At 43.0% G+C, this 13,259-nt stretch overlaps 1 long non-coding RNA gene across 1 annotated transcript; it reads right to left on the bottom strand.

Annotated features, from left to right (window-relative positions):
• Positions 1-7,978: 7,978 nt before the first annotated feature.
• LOC142601300 (uncharacterized) lies at positions 7,979-9,620 on the bottom strand. Its single transcript, XR_012834902.1, has 2 exons — positions 9,544-9,620; positions 7,979-9,438 (listed from the first exon to the last, which is right to left on the bottom strand). It is a non-coding gene; the product is annotated as an uncharacterized LOC142601300 (long non-coding RNA).
• Between the last annotated feature and the right edge of the window lie 3,639 nt (positions 9,621-13,259).

Raw genomic sequence — 13,259 nt, 5'->3', positions numbered from 1 at the left:
TCGTGCACACTGACACAGATAAGCCAGGTATCAGTTTGGATCATACTTTCTGTTATAAAAGCATGCATGCCGATATGTAAACCTACACCAAAAAGATCTGCATTTATACGCTAAATCTCAGCGTTTTCTTTGCCTGCATTACTTGAGGCAGAACATGTCTCGTGTTAACCTCAGAGGTGAGTTGTAGGAAGATGAGTGCAAACCAGTGAACTGGATGGTTAGCTGGTAGTTTAGAGGTCTGGGTTATGTTCTCTGTTTTCATTTTGACCTGCTGCTTGACCCTGGGACCTCTCTTTGTTCATCTTGCCTATTCAGATTGATGGGTTTCACTCATGGTCTGTACTGGATGGAAGTACTCCAGTCAAGGGAATCAAGGTTTCAGGGTACGTCTGCATTGCAGTCTTAAACTGTGCTCCTGCCTGCGCATTTACCTAAACCCACTACTGTGTGTGCAGAAAAATTGTCCTTGTGTGGCTTGGATTAAGTGATGAAGATCAAGCTATTGCCAGCTGCTAATCAGTGGATTCCTGAGAATGCCTTTTGTTATGTATTCTTGGGTTGACAAGAACTGTTGACTAAAATTATTTGTATCCTAGAGCTCCCCCACACCACACCCACACCCACCCCACAAGGGAACACAGTAGCTGCTGGTTCATCCAAGCAGGAGCCAGGTAAGCACCATGAGGCACCAAAATAATTTGTAGAATACATAGCAATCTCTCATTTCTGTGCAAGCCATACAGCCTTCGTCATCCAGATATTAGCCAGTGTACCTCACTCATGTACCAAAGTGAAGAGTCTCGGTGTGACTTGCTCCGGGAATTTCCAAGCTGTCTTCCTTTCTCCTGCCCTCTCTCACTTGCAGGAATGGTGGAGATGCTGCCAGGGCAGGAAGCCTGCAGAGTCCTTCCAAAACCCTCCCATCAGACTGGGACCCACCCCACAGTGAGTTTTTTACTAATTTGTAGCCCATGTGTGTTATCTAATATGAATTACTTCAACCATTAGCAAAGATATCTACTAGTTCCATATAAAGGCCTTTTATCTCTCAAACTTTGGGATAGCTGAGTGTTGCGAGAGTTAAGTCTTTCACACCCTGTCTAATCCATGACTGGTGCTGGTTTGAGTTGCTTTTCTTGGCAAGGCAGGTCAGGAGTTGCTGTTCTTCCATAAATTTCTTAACGCTCCAATAATATTTTAAGAGAATAAGATTCATCACTCTCACTACTATGGAGTTTTTGTCAGTAATTTGCTGGGAAATATCAAGTATTTCATGTCTGAAAATTAACTTTTTTGCTGCCCCTAATTTCTCAGCTAGCATATCGGGTTACTCACTACACCTGCTCCAAACCTGGGATTGTTGATGGCAATTTTGCTGATGAGTTGGCATGTAGGAAGACCCACCTGAATACTTTTATCTGTCCACAAATGTTGCTCTTTCCTGACACTGTTAAGTAGGACCGTCAATAATTCAAAACACAAATCTGACCACTGCTGTGTTCTGTCCATGAAACAAACATCTGTTATTCACTAAACAAATCACCCTTTTCAAAGTCATTTGCCCATTGGATTATAATTTAACCCTTATCTGGAAAGTGTACCAGGAACCTGAATGGTGACCGGACGGTTAGGGAAAGTAAGTGTTGGTTCCTCATTCCTCTTAAGTGGTTGTGCAGAAAATCAATATTGTAGCTTTTGTTCAGCTTGTATACTCATAAACCCCTCTCCCTTTCCTGCTCCAAACCGGAGCTGGTGTGGTACTACTAACACCATTAAAAATTACAGCGTCCAAGAAGGACTGCTTCTACAGAAAACGTTGGAGAGCCAAAATCCTTTACCGTAGGGGCAACCAGCTCCTGAATGGTGCATTCTCAGAGCATGCCAAGTTGCACATAGGTTGGGTTGCTAGGTTCTCCCAAGAAAGAAACATACCTATCGAACTGTCCATAAGGTGCCTTCCATTTTGTGGGTGCTTGGAATAACTAACGGTTAAAAACAAAGTTTGGAGGCTCAGATCATGCTATCTGTTACTCTGTTGACATCAGTGAGATTAGATCTGAGGCTGCTATTTCTTGTCTTTTTCTAGGTCACAGAGCCTTTTATGGCTGTGATAATTAAGCCTCAGATCAGTTCTCTGAATTGTTTTTCATTACAGTTGTCCACTGAGTCTGATATTTGTTAAACTAATTTTCAAGATGCTGAGAATTCATTTTATTTCTTTATTGTCTCTGCTGCAAGTACACCTTATTTCCTGGGAGACTGGCTGGCTGGAAGTGACCTGAAGGTCACAAAGTCAATGCTACAAGTAGGGGTACGGCTCAGAAGTGCTGTCTCTATGACAGTTCTTCTAGTCCTTTTCAAACACACGTGATCTAGATTTCTTTAAAGAGACATGTCATGACAATTTTTTTAAAAATGTTAGCTTAGTCCTGTACCTTGAGAACCCTTTTTGTTCTGCTTTGTAGGTCAGTGATTCTAATACCAAGACAAGTTTGTCATGGGAAGAAAATCCCTCATTAACCTCAAACTAGAACTAACTGATGAGATTTTTAGTTATGATTATGTCAATGAAAACTAAATTACAATCAGATGATGTTACAAACTCCCAGCAGAGGATGTCACATGGGTGAGATTCACCCAATGTAGACATTTACATCTGAATGAGATACTAAGTGCCCCTGATAATTAATTGAGAGAAAAAAAAAGATATGGCTAGGGCATGATTAATTTCATTCCCAAGTTGCTGATGAAAAGACAGCAGATAAAGCTCAATATAAAAGTATCTGTTTCCATTAGCTATAAAGTGAGCTTAGCATGACTACCTCAGGTAGAGGTTCACATCATAAACATCTAAAGTTAATGAGATAAGCTCCCCCAGAGGATGAGATCCCACACAAAAAGTGAGTACAAATGTGGAGGTCACCCTGTTAAGTGAACTCTGTAGTGCCTGAGCCCACAGTCAGAAATTATGTTTGCAGGATGCTGGAGAACTTGCAAGACCCACAGTCAGAAGCTCTGGTGCTGCAGGAGGCTTGCACTTAAAATGCCAATAACAAGATTTGCAAGATACCTACCAGAAAAGCAAGGTATGGCACAGGCTGAAGGGGCTCTGGTTATCCACTAAGCTGATTAAACTGAACAAGAACAAAGGTCAGCAGGATAAGGCCATGCAGGAGTCTAGTGAAAAAAGCCCTTTAGTCAGACTAAGGCATATTTACGAGACTGATACACCCAGCCTGTAAATGACTCCATGTCAGACGTGCAGGCAGGAAAGCCCTGTGAGCACCTGCATGTGTGAGGATGTGAGGTTCCCCGTAGCAGTGACAGTTTTTGCTCCCTGTCCACACTATGAGTTAGTCTTATTCCAAGGGCACTGGGACAGCGTGAATGGGATTTGAGGTTCCCATTGATTCTTGTGCTCCAGACTGTCATTTCCATCTCTCCTTGCCCTCCATCCCCGGGTTTCAATCTCTGCTCCATACAGTGATTTCTGTGTCCCAGAAGGAACGGATGAGTAGCAAATATTTAATCTAGAAGGAAGCTCCCAGACTTTCTCCCTGGAGAACATAAAGTCCCCACTTGTAGTCACCAAAGCCCTGCAGACAGCAATGGCTGTAACGCTTGTTGTGAGGCTGGATAGGCGCTGGTGCAGCTAGCTCGTGCTGAGCTCTTTTATGCCACAACTACACTGCCAGCTTCCAAGCTAATATCTGCCTGCACCCATGTTAACAAGTATGAAGTTAGTTCAAGCACTGCTACGTGAGTTTCAGGAACTACAGCTCAGGCGTGCGCAGAGGTTGCCACCCATAGGTTTGCAGATATTGTAAGCACAGCCATGGCCTGGTGAAAGAGCAGCAGGTGAAGTCACAGGGACAAGCCAAGCTCTACTGGTAAAGCGCAGCTCTGTTGCTAAAACTGCATCAGCACAGGAGACTTCTGCTGGCATGGCCATCTGGTTCAGGGACCACTGCTCTCCCAGCCCTGCCACACTACGCAGAGGTGTAGGGCTGAGATCTGGCTGTTAACTGTAGTGGTTCAGTAACCCAAATAATCTTGCGTAATGTCTTTGTTGCCAGTGTAAGCTGAGTTCCTCTGATATTCCAAAGAAATCAAGCTACTTCAGCAGGCCTTTTATATACCCACATAAGGACAAGAGTAGTTAACAGGGCAGAAAAGGTCCAAGCCAATAGTTCCCGGACTTGTGGGCCATGCTGTGAAAGGTGAGACCTGTTGCAAGGTCTGCCATGCAGGCGGAGAAGTGTCTGCTGCAGCTGTTCTCGTGGAGAGAGACGGGCACAATGCCGAGCACACAGCGCGACTTGAGCCAGCTGCAGACCATGCACCGGGGTCCCAGTCAGCAGTTTCGGATGCCATTTTGGGACACCGACATAACTAGCCTCAAGTTCTGACCCCTCGCTCTGATGTTAGCTCACTTCTATAAGTCATAATTAAGAAAAAAAGAAGGGGGAAAAAAAAAAGAAAAGCAGTAGATCAAACCCCGTGTGTATTCCTTAAGAACCATTACTTCAGTGAGAGACTGTTAATGCTATGAGAGACTTCCTGAGCACTAGAGAGATTTGTCTGTTAACAAGAACTTTATGAAATGTTCATTATCACCACCTACCTACCAGGGGAGCTAGCAATTTCACACTCTTTTTATTCTTAGCTGCACATTATACCCTCTTAACAACATTTTAAAAATAACTGCAGGAAGAACTGAATCACACATAATTTGAACAATTAGAAGTGACAAGCTGTTTTTCTCATCTAGTAAAATATGCCCATTTGGCATACTTTGCTGTCTAGCAGAGCTCTTTTATTCACACCACTCCAGTCTCTAAGGAAGACAAGCTATTATTATTATTATTCCATTGAAGAAATGGACATCTGTGCTTTCAACAAGATTAATATATTGAATGCACCAGAGTTATTTTATAGACCCTGAATTTATTGTTACGAAGCAGATCCGGAAAACTGAAGACACGAGGCCAAACCTCCTTGTGAATGGCCTCGCTCCTTGGTCCACAGAGTTAGCCAAACAAAATGAATCATCCCTTCTGCATATAGCATCTCCTATTTATAAACTGGGCATTGTAACGACATTTGGTCCTCCATTTAATAAACCTGTAAGGAGTTTGGGCAGGTAGCGTGCTCCACGTCAGAGGTGGCATAGCCGTTCTCTAGACAAAGCAGGGGTCCTGAGTTGAGGTTGTTATGCAGTCATCTTTATACCAGCCAGACGTTTTTTCTTTCCACCTATGACCAGTCAAGTTCAGGTTTCTTGCTGAGCAACTAGCTTGACCTACCAGGCAAGCTGAAAGTCAGAACCCACAAAGGGTTTGCAAAGACCTGGATACCTAAGGATGCTTAAAGCCTAACTCCTATGACCTTTCCCCCCGGAGACCTACCATAAGGCACAGCCTTAAGCTTCTATATCACTTTTAGGAAGGAGTTATTTGTATCTCATTTTTACAGGTACATATGTGCCTAAAAGGGCAGGTGAATGGTTAGTGAATATTTCAGAAGTCCTTTCATATCTAACTTCTGTTGAATCAAACAAGTCACGTGACTCAATGCTTTGAAAAATCCTAGAAAGTAGATTTCTGTAGCTGAATACATTTACATCTTTGGCCTCTGTTACCCTGTAACTGCCCGTTTTCTTGGGGACGATGACAAGATTTTGCTAGGAAATAAAGAGGTCATTGCTAAAGAAGGTTAAGTAGAGCTGAGGGAGCTGACAACATCCTAGTTTCTGGTGTTGTGTCTCTTGCCATAGGGAAAAGAGGAGGCAGTGAGTTGAAGCATTTCTTTTTGCTGGACCCTTATTTCTCATTTTTGCATACTGGTTAGCTTCTTGCCTTCACACATCTCTGATCATCTTTGCTCTGCTCTGCTCCTCCCACCTGCCACATACACAGTTTATCTCATCCCACCCTCTTGGATGGTAATGGCAGGTTAATTATCCAGTGAAAGACTGTATGACTCCTTTCTTCTATTGCTATGGGCACTGACACAGTGCTCATAATTATCGTATCTACATCAAATAGCATGCTAGGTATTTCAGGAGGTGAAAAATGCTATCTATTTGCTACCAACAAATACCATTCTTTTCTGCTTGATCGCTTTTTTTTTCTTCATCTATTTTCTAGAAGTAAATAAACATGCTTTCATTGTGCACTCTATTAGCAGAAAAGCAATGTCTAATTCTTAAAAATGTCGTGTTGTTTTCCTGTCCCCTTCTGTCCCTTGAGGCTAAGTAATCCCGTGTGTAAAATCTGACCCTATTACGACACACTGTAAGCTCAGAAGAAATCAATAAATGTCCACTTGCCGCTGTGCCAAACAAATCTGGATAAAGCACATCAAAAAGATAAGACCGAGCCATTTCCGTGGTCCCAAAGGGAGAAAGCTTAGTGTATTGCTGTGCTTCCTTGCATGACCTGTAGTGACTGCAGAACAGGGGATCTGCCTGGTACCCAGAGTTTCTCCCTTTCTACAAATCATTACTCTTACTCATCTTAATTCTTGACAGAGGAAATTTTTGTTCAGTAGTCCAACGTGTAATCCTGTTAGTACTTTGGTTCTGTAATGTAGTATAGCTGAACCCATGAAACACTGATGATCCTTCACTCTCACTGGGAGCAATGGGAACTCATAGTCCTGATTACTGCAGGATCAGACTGCAGAGAATTCATTCCAACAATTATAATTTGTCCCCTCAGTATGAAGGCTTTTTTTTTTTGGTTTTTGTTTGTTTGTTTATTTGTTAGACATAGAATTCTAGTCTTTTTAGCATGAAAAAGTATATTGAAATGCAGGTGAATTTGAAGTGAGGTGTTTGATTCTGTATGAGAGGTGGGAAGGGGGACTACAGGCTTTGAATCCAGTAGGAATTGGCTGCAGGAAAGGGAAAATTAAGGAGGTTACATGATGCAGTCATGGAATGGCAGAGATTTGGAAGACAATGCATTGTAAAGCAGTGGTATTCTCAGTCTAGTCACTGAATGGGTGTAGGAAGCAACCCTATGTTGGGCAGCAACACTGTGACTAGGTATACCTGCCTCCAGCAAGGCATGTATGTTAACGACCCTGTTATCATCACTATTAACAGGAACGATCAAGGCAGTTTGCCTCAGGAACACCCTTTTGGACAATAGTAGCCTTCCTTCCCTCTCTTCACTTGAAGCCAGTCATAATTTAACAGCTCACAGTCACCGCAGGCCTCGGGCAACTGCATTACAACTCCAACTAATGCACAAAGGATTGAGCAAAAGCTACATCCGTTCTCCACCATGTATATTCTACAAATAGTTTAAACTGGTGACCCTACAAATTTCACCATGTCGTATTTCTAATCTGGGTAGCCTGCATAGGGCTGTGAAGTCAGCGTCTATTGCTTATGTAGTTGCAAATGACTTACGATTTTGTGGGATAACCTAAGCATTGAAACCCGTGGCACAAATTGTCTCAGGTTCGGTCTCAGTTGAATCCTAAGAGCTTGTGCTGGTGGAGCTTGTGCTTACCTCCTGATCCCTGTTGCAGCAGCATAGGCAGGGCTGCACTGAGAAATCTGCTTGTCACATCCAGAGTGGGGACATCTGCCCTGAGCCATTAATTTGGGTCCCAAAGAGGCAGGAGGGTGCCAAATTCACAAACCTGGAAAAGCTCACTCTACAGCTGTGTTATGAAACATCTGTGTATTCTTTTTGCGTTGAGCTACAGTCTGGGGAATGAATTAAGAGTGGTTGGGTTTGTGTTTTTTTTCCCCTGTATAATGATTTTTTTTTATGAACTGAATTTAAAAAATGGGAAATATTTGCCATTATGTGAGGAATAATCTGACCTGTAACAGCCCAGCAAGAGACCATCTGTTTGGGTCCATAACTCTCTTTTTCTGCAAACTTTCACATTCAGAGCCTTCTGCTTTCTTTTCTCTCACAAAACTTTTCTATTGAAATTATGCCAGAAACAATCCAGATTTTCAAAAGTAAAAATTTATTACAGAACTTGGACACCCAAACCTCCCCTGGAGAAAGCACTGCCAGCTCAGAACAATCTTTAATAGAGCAGGAGACCTGGTAATGGGGGACCCAGAAAAGGCTGAAGATCTCATTTCCTTCTTTTCCTCAGTCTTCACTGTCCAAGTCTGCCTTCAGCCTCACAGAGCTGAGTGCCTTGTGGCAGAGTTTGAAGGAGACAAATATTGCTAATGGCAGGGGAAGATTAAGTAAAAGACTGCGTAAACAAATGCATCAGCATAAGCATGGGGATGTGTACAAGTCCTTGGGATGGGATGGCATGGATCCAAGGGTTGTGAGGGAGCTGGCTGGTGTCATTGCAAGGCCACACTCTATCATATTTGAAAGATTATAGTAATTGGATGAGGTCCCCAATGTCAAAAAGAAAGGCAAATGTCACATCCACCTCCAAGAAAGGCAAGAAGGAGGATCTTTCTTAACAAGAAGCTTGCCAGCAGGACAATTACCTCATTTTGGTATTCATGAGGCTGCATTTGGAGAACTGTGTCCAGCTTACGGGAGGGAGTCCAGCAGAGGACCACAAGAATGATTAGGGGCAGAAGACACAGGAGGAGACACTGCGATAACAAGGTTTGTTTAGCCTCAAAAAGAGAAGGGGAGGGGGAAAGCTAATTGCCATCTTCTGCTACCTAGAGCAGGGGCTACAGAGGAGACAGAGACAGATTCTTCTCAGAGTTGCACCAGGAAATGTACAAGAGGCAGTGGGCACATTTTACAGTGAGGCAAACTCTGACTGGATATAAGGAAAGAAAATTTCATCCTGAAAGTGATTATGCACTGGAACAGGTGCCTAGAGAGTCTGTAGAGTCCCAGTCCTGGGAGATTTTCAAAACTCAGTGGGTCAAGGCCTTGAGCAACCTTACCTAGCTTTGAAGTTAGCCCTGCCATAAGCAGGTAGTCAGGTCAGATGGCCTCAGGGTTGCCTTCCAGTCTGTGATTCTGTCTTTCATGAGCTCTTTTACTTGTGTGTATTCCCAAAGAGTAAAAGAGAACAAGACAGTCAGGAAAATACATGTAACTGTTAAGTCACAAAATAACTCTGTTACCCCATTAGAACAAACAAGGAAAGTAAAATACTTACCTAAATACTTACCAGACTCTATTCTGTTCTTAGCTTACTGTTGTTTGGAGGATTATGATTCCAGGTGAAGAACATTGGTACTATCACTTACTATAAAAATGAGAGTGTTTTTCGAGACATCTTCTGGCTTTTTAGCAGTAGGCTAAATTTATTTGCAATGACTGGAATTTCTTCCAGTTTGTCTGAGTGCTTTCAAATGAGGCAAAGTCCGAAGCAAGGCAGCTGATGGCTCAGTGAGGAGATCGTGACTTCTAGTGTGTGGAATGCAGTATCATCTGACACATCTGTGTGCTGGCCTTCTGCTGGCATCTTCTTTTCCTGCAATCCCAACATTGCATTGCATCATCAGTCAAAGCTGTTCTCTTTTAACTCCTAAATTTAGCAAGTGTCTAAAACCTCCAAATCCACATGAAAGATGCTAACCTCTAAAGATTCTTTTGACATCTTCTTTTGATGCTGGAGCTCATTCATCTTAGGATCTTTCCACTATGAAAGTGAATATGCTGGAGAGAATAAAATCAGCATGATAGACAGACAAAAACTTATTGATTAAAACCACTGCTCCTTAATGCATCATCAGTTTGGTATGGACATTTACCAGCAAGCATAATCTTACTAATGTAGTGAGGCCAATACCAGTCTATAGTAAAGACTTATGGAAAAACCGTCTGCTTGCACGACATTTCTATTACTTTCATGCAGCACACAGTAATTTCACCACTTTCGATTCCACTTTTAAATTTTCATTCTGCAAGAATCTGTAGGAACATCTTGTATGCATTCACCACCCACCCAAACACATGCATACACATGCACAATGTAAAATAGTCCATTAATTGTTGTTACTCATATGCTGTTTGGTCTCATATTTACAGTCGTAGGTTTTCCAGCTAAGATGACCAGCCTAGTTAACACAGTGGCAGCACAAGTGTTACCACACAGGTATTCCCTCGGCCACAGTGACATTTGCACCAGTGCTGGTGAAAAAGTGAGAAGTTACCTCTCTAGAAACAGCCCGAGTATCTGAAGGTAAAGCTAACTATCTGTTTTCTTCTGAGTGTGAAATGGGACCAAACTCCTTCATGTGTCTCCGTGAATTTTGCCTGGGTTTTGGCTCATCTTCCAGACTTGAAGGAAATGATGAACTGAAGGTGCAACAGGCATGTTCCCAAGAGTGCCCCATGTCCCTCTCGGCTAGCACTCTGCAAAGCACAGTAACGTGCTTAGGACACGCTCTTATGACAGGGCAGATCTGTGCGATGTCCCAGGCCAGGTCTGTCTTCTGCGCCTGCTGCGGAGCAGTGCCATACATGGAATCCTTGCGGCAACTAGCTCACCTCAGTTCCTTGGTGGTGCCTGAACACCGTCCTGTTTGCAAGGCTGATTTTTCCGAACTCCACACTTCCTCCTGTTGGCCAAGTCCAAATTCAGCCCTCACTGAACAGCTTCAGCTTCCAATGAAAATATCTGCTCCCAAAATGTTGTTGTTCTTTTCTGTCATGTGAAGAGCCACTCCCATCCACCTCCCTTGAGAGCCTTACACACACCCTAACTCATGCCTCGATTCATCCTGCTTAGCTAGCGCGCGCCTGACGATAAGATGCCGTGTACACCACCTTATATTAATACCCAGACTTTCGGTCCAGAAAAGCCCCTTCAGCTGCCTCATGGACTAGTAATGATTCACCTCTCTAATAAAAGGTTAATTCCATCGTTTCTTGTTCATCTTATCTCTTGACCCAGAAACAAGTTACAAATATTTTTTGCATATAAAGCTCCCAAAACACAGACATCTTACACGAGAGCAGCTGTTTAGGACTTTGTCCTTAGCTGTCTGGCAGCGCAGTGCTAGAGCAGAGCCCAGTTTCCTCCCCTCCTGGCTCCAGCACAGTTTTGATTACACAGACCCTTGAACCTGCAAGTTCCTACATGGCAGTGAGATCTCTGCGTCATCAAAGTTTTGGTGACGTCATTGCCATGCACCTAATCCGGGGGTGTCCTGCAGCCCTGAAAAGAAAGCTGTTCGGGGGGATACTTGTATACGGGTGCATCTGCCAACAGGACAGTTTCCTCAGTTTTAGGGCAGAGGCTCCCTTCTGTAATTGACCTTATGCTACAAACAAGAGCTATCAGTTCACTTACAATGTCCTCTGCATCTCTGATGGTAACCTTGATACTACATGTTCTGTAACTTAAAAGTTCCCATTTTTAATTTTTTTGGCCTATGATTTATAGAAAATATCATGTCTGTCTTCTTATTCTTCCTCCTCCCCCACATCCCTTTCACACTTAACACTACCTCTTGGCATTTATCAATACCAAACCCTCATCATGTGCACCCTGTGCATAACTAGATAACAGCTTCGTTACTCGTGAGTGTGAGTGCAAGTCTCACCCCTGTTAGCGTGCCTTGGAGTTCCAGCTGACAGCTTGCTGTGCATTGCACATGGACAGCCTCTCCAGCCTTGCACTTCTTTCTCAACCAAAGGACTGATTGATTCCTCTACAGGACTGTACAGAGTTTAATAAAAAAGGTGAGACATCAGTTTACATAGGTGAGGATGCAGATGTAGAAAACAATATTAAGCCAAACATTGTATGTTTCAAGAAGCAGAAGCAACTATATATGCACCAATTTCTTCTGTTCGATGGCATTCACACTCTGGGGTTCTTTCCAGATTAAAGATTTGTTATTTGATTACTGTAGGAGTTGTCTACGCAAAAATATACTGCTATTTGCTTATCAATGTACTTATACAACTGCAGTAACTCTGCTCGTGTTCTGTGTGGACATTCTTGTGCTGTAACAAGGCCATAAGCAAAGGGAGCTGTGCTGGACAGTATGTGCCTGTATTCCTTGCATAAACCTGAGAACTTGAGCTCACAGTGAGCTTTTGTATCCTGAAAGATGCGAAAGCATCAGACCTTATGCATCATCCTTCTAAACTCTCCCCTATTTTCTTATCGTTATTTTCAGTCCTTGATACTGCTGTGGATACTCTTTGTAACAGACTCTTCTCAAGCAGTTTCTGCACTCTAACACTGGCAGCAAGCCCCCTCACCAGGCAGAGTCCACAGGCTTGGATGGATGCAAATATAATATACAAAACTCATCTCTCAGGTTTGGAGTGCTAGTAAGAGATGGGTCCTTTGAGCACTTCCACCCTAAGATATATTCCTTGTGAGGCACCATGCTGTCAGAAGCCAGGAAACTCTTACAGCATTAAATAGGGACAAAGCCAGTAATATAGAATAAGCCAAGCGGTATAGAATTAAGCAAAGGTCAGTAAAAATTGCTTTTAAAGGAGGAAGGAAAAGAGGAAATGGTAGACATCAAGGTGTGAGATGACAATAGCCTAGCAGAGAACTTCAGCTGTATAAGTGGAGATATTTGTGAGAAGCTGCAAGATAGAGACTCAACCAGCCTAAAGAGATTGTCGATCACATTGAATACGATGTCCAGATTACAGGTCTATATGAGAAAATGGTATCATTAGAAATTAAGGCAAAAGATCCAATATACTAGGTTAAATAAGGCTAAAAAGGCAGCTAGGCACCACAAGCAGAAGTTCAGTTGGAAAAAAGAGAAATCAACAGAGATGCGATAACTTTTCCAGTCCTCTGCACTCAGGCGGTCACCGTCAGGTGGGCAACGCGTGTCGGCAGCAGCTCTGCACAGCAGTGCAGCAATGACTTGTCTCCCTGGGGTAAATCTGGGTGTATTTCAGAACAAAATAAGAAGAGGTGATCAGTGGTGGTTGTTTAAATGCTGATGCTTCTGTAACTAGATCTGCCTTTTGCTTCCCACTCATACATTAAAAAAAAAAAAAAAAAAGCGAACCAATGCTGGGGAACAATTTGTCACTGATGCATCAGGGATTCCTACTAATTCCTACAAATTGTGAATGGCTTTTTCTGAGTGAAAGCCAATGTTCGCAGAGCAGGTACTCTCTGCCAATTTGTTTGCAATGCCAGTGGTGCCAGATGCATTTGTGCTAGCTCAGCATTTAGCCTGAGAAAATAGAAATCCAGCTATTGAACAGAGACCACTTTAAGAGATTTGCTCTTCTTTTATGTCTGCTGGTGGAGAGGAGTTGTTCAGCTGTAGCAGGGTGCAGGTGCGTACTCTCCATCAGCAT

The sequence above is a fragment of the Balearica regulorum genome, chromosome 3 (assembly GCF_011004875.1).
Source record: "Balearica regulorum gibbericeps isolate bBalReg1 chromosome 3, bBalReg1.pri, whole genome shotgun sequence".
NCBI lineage: Eukaryota > Metazoa > Chordata > Aves > Gruiformes > Gruidae > Balearica > Balearica regulorum.
This window is presented reverse-complemented; position numbering and strand designations above follow the sequence as displayed.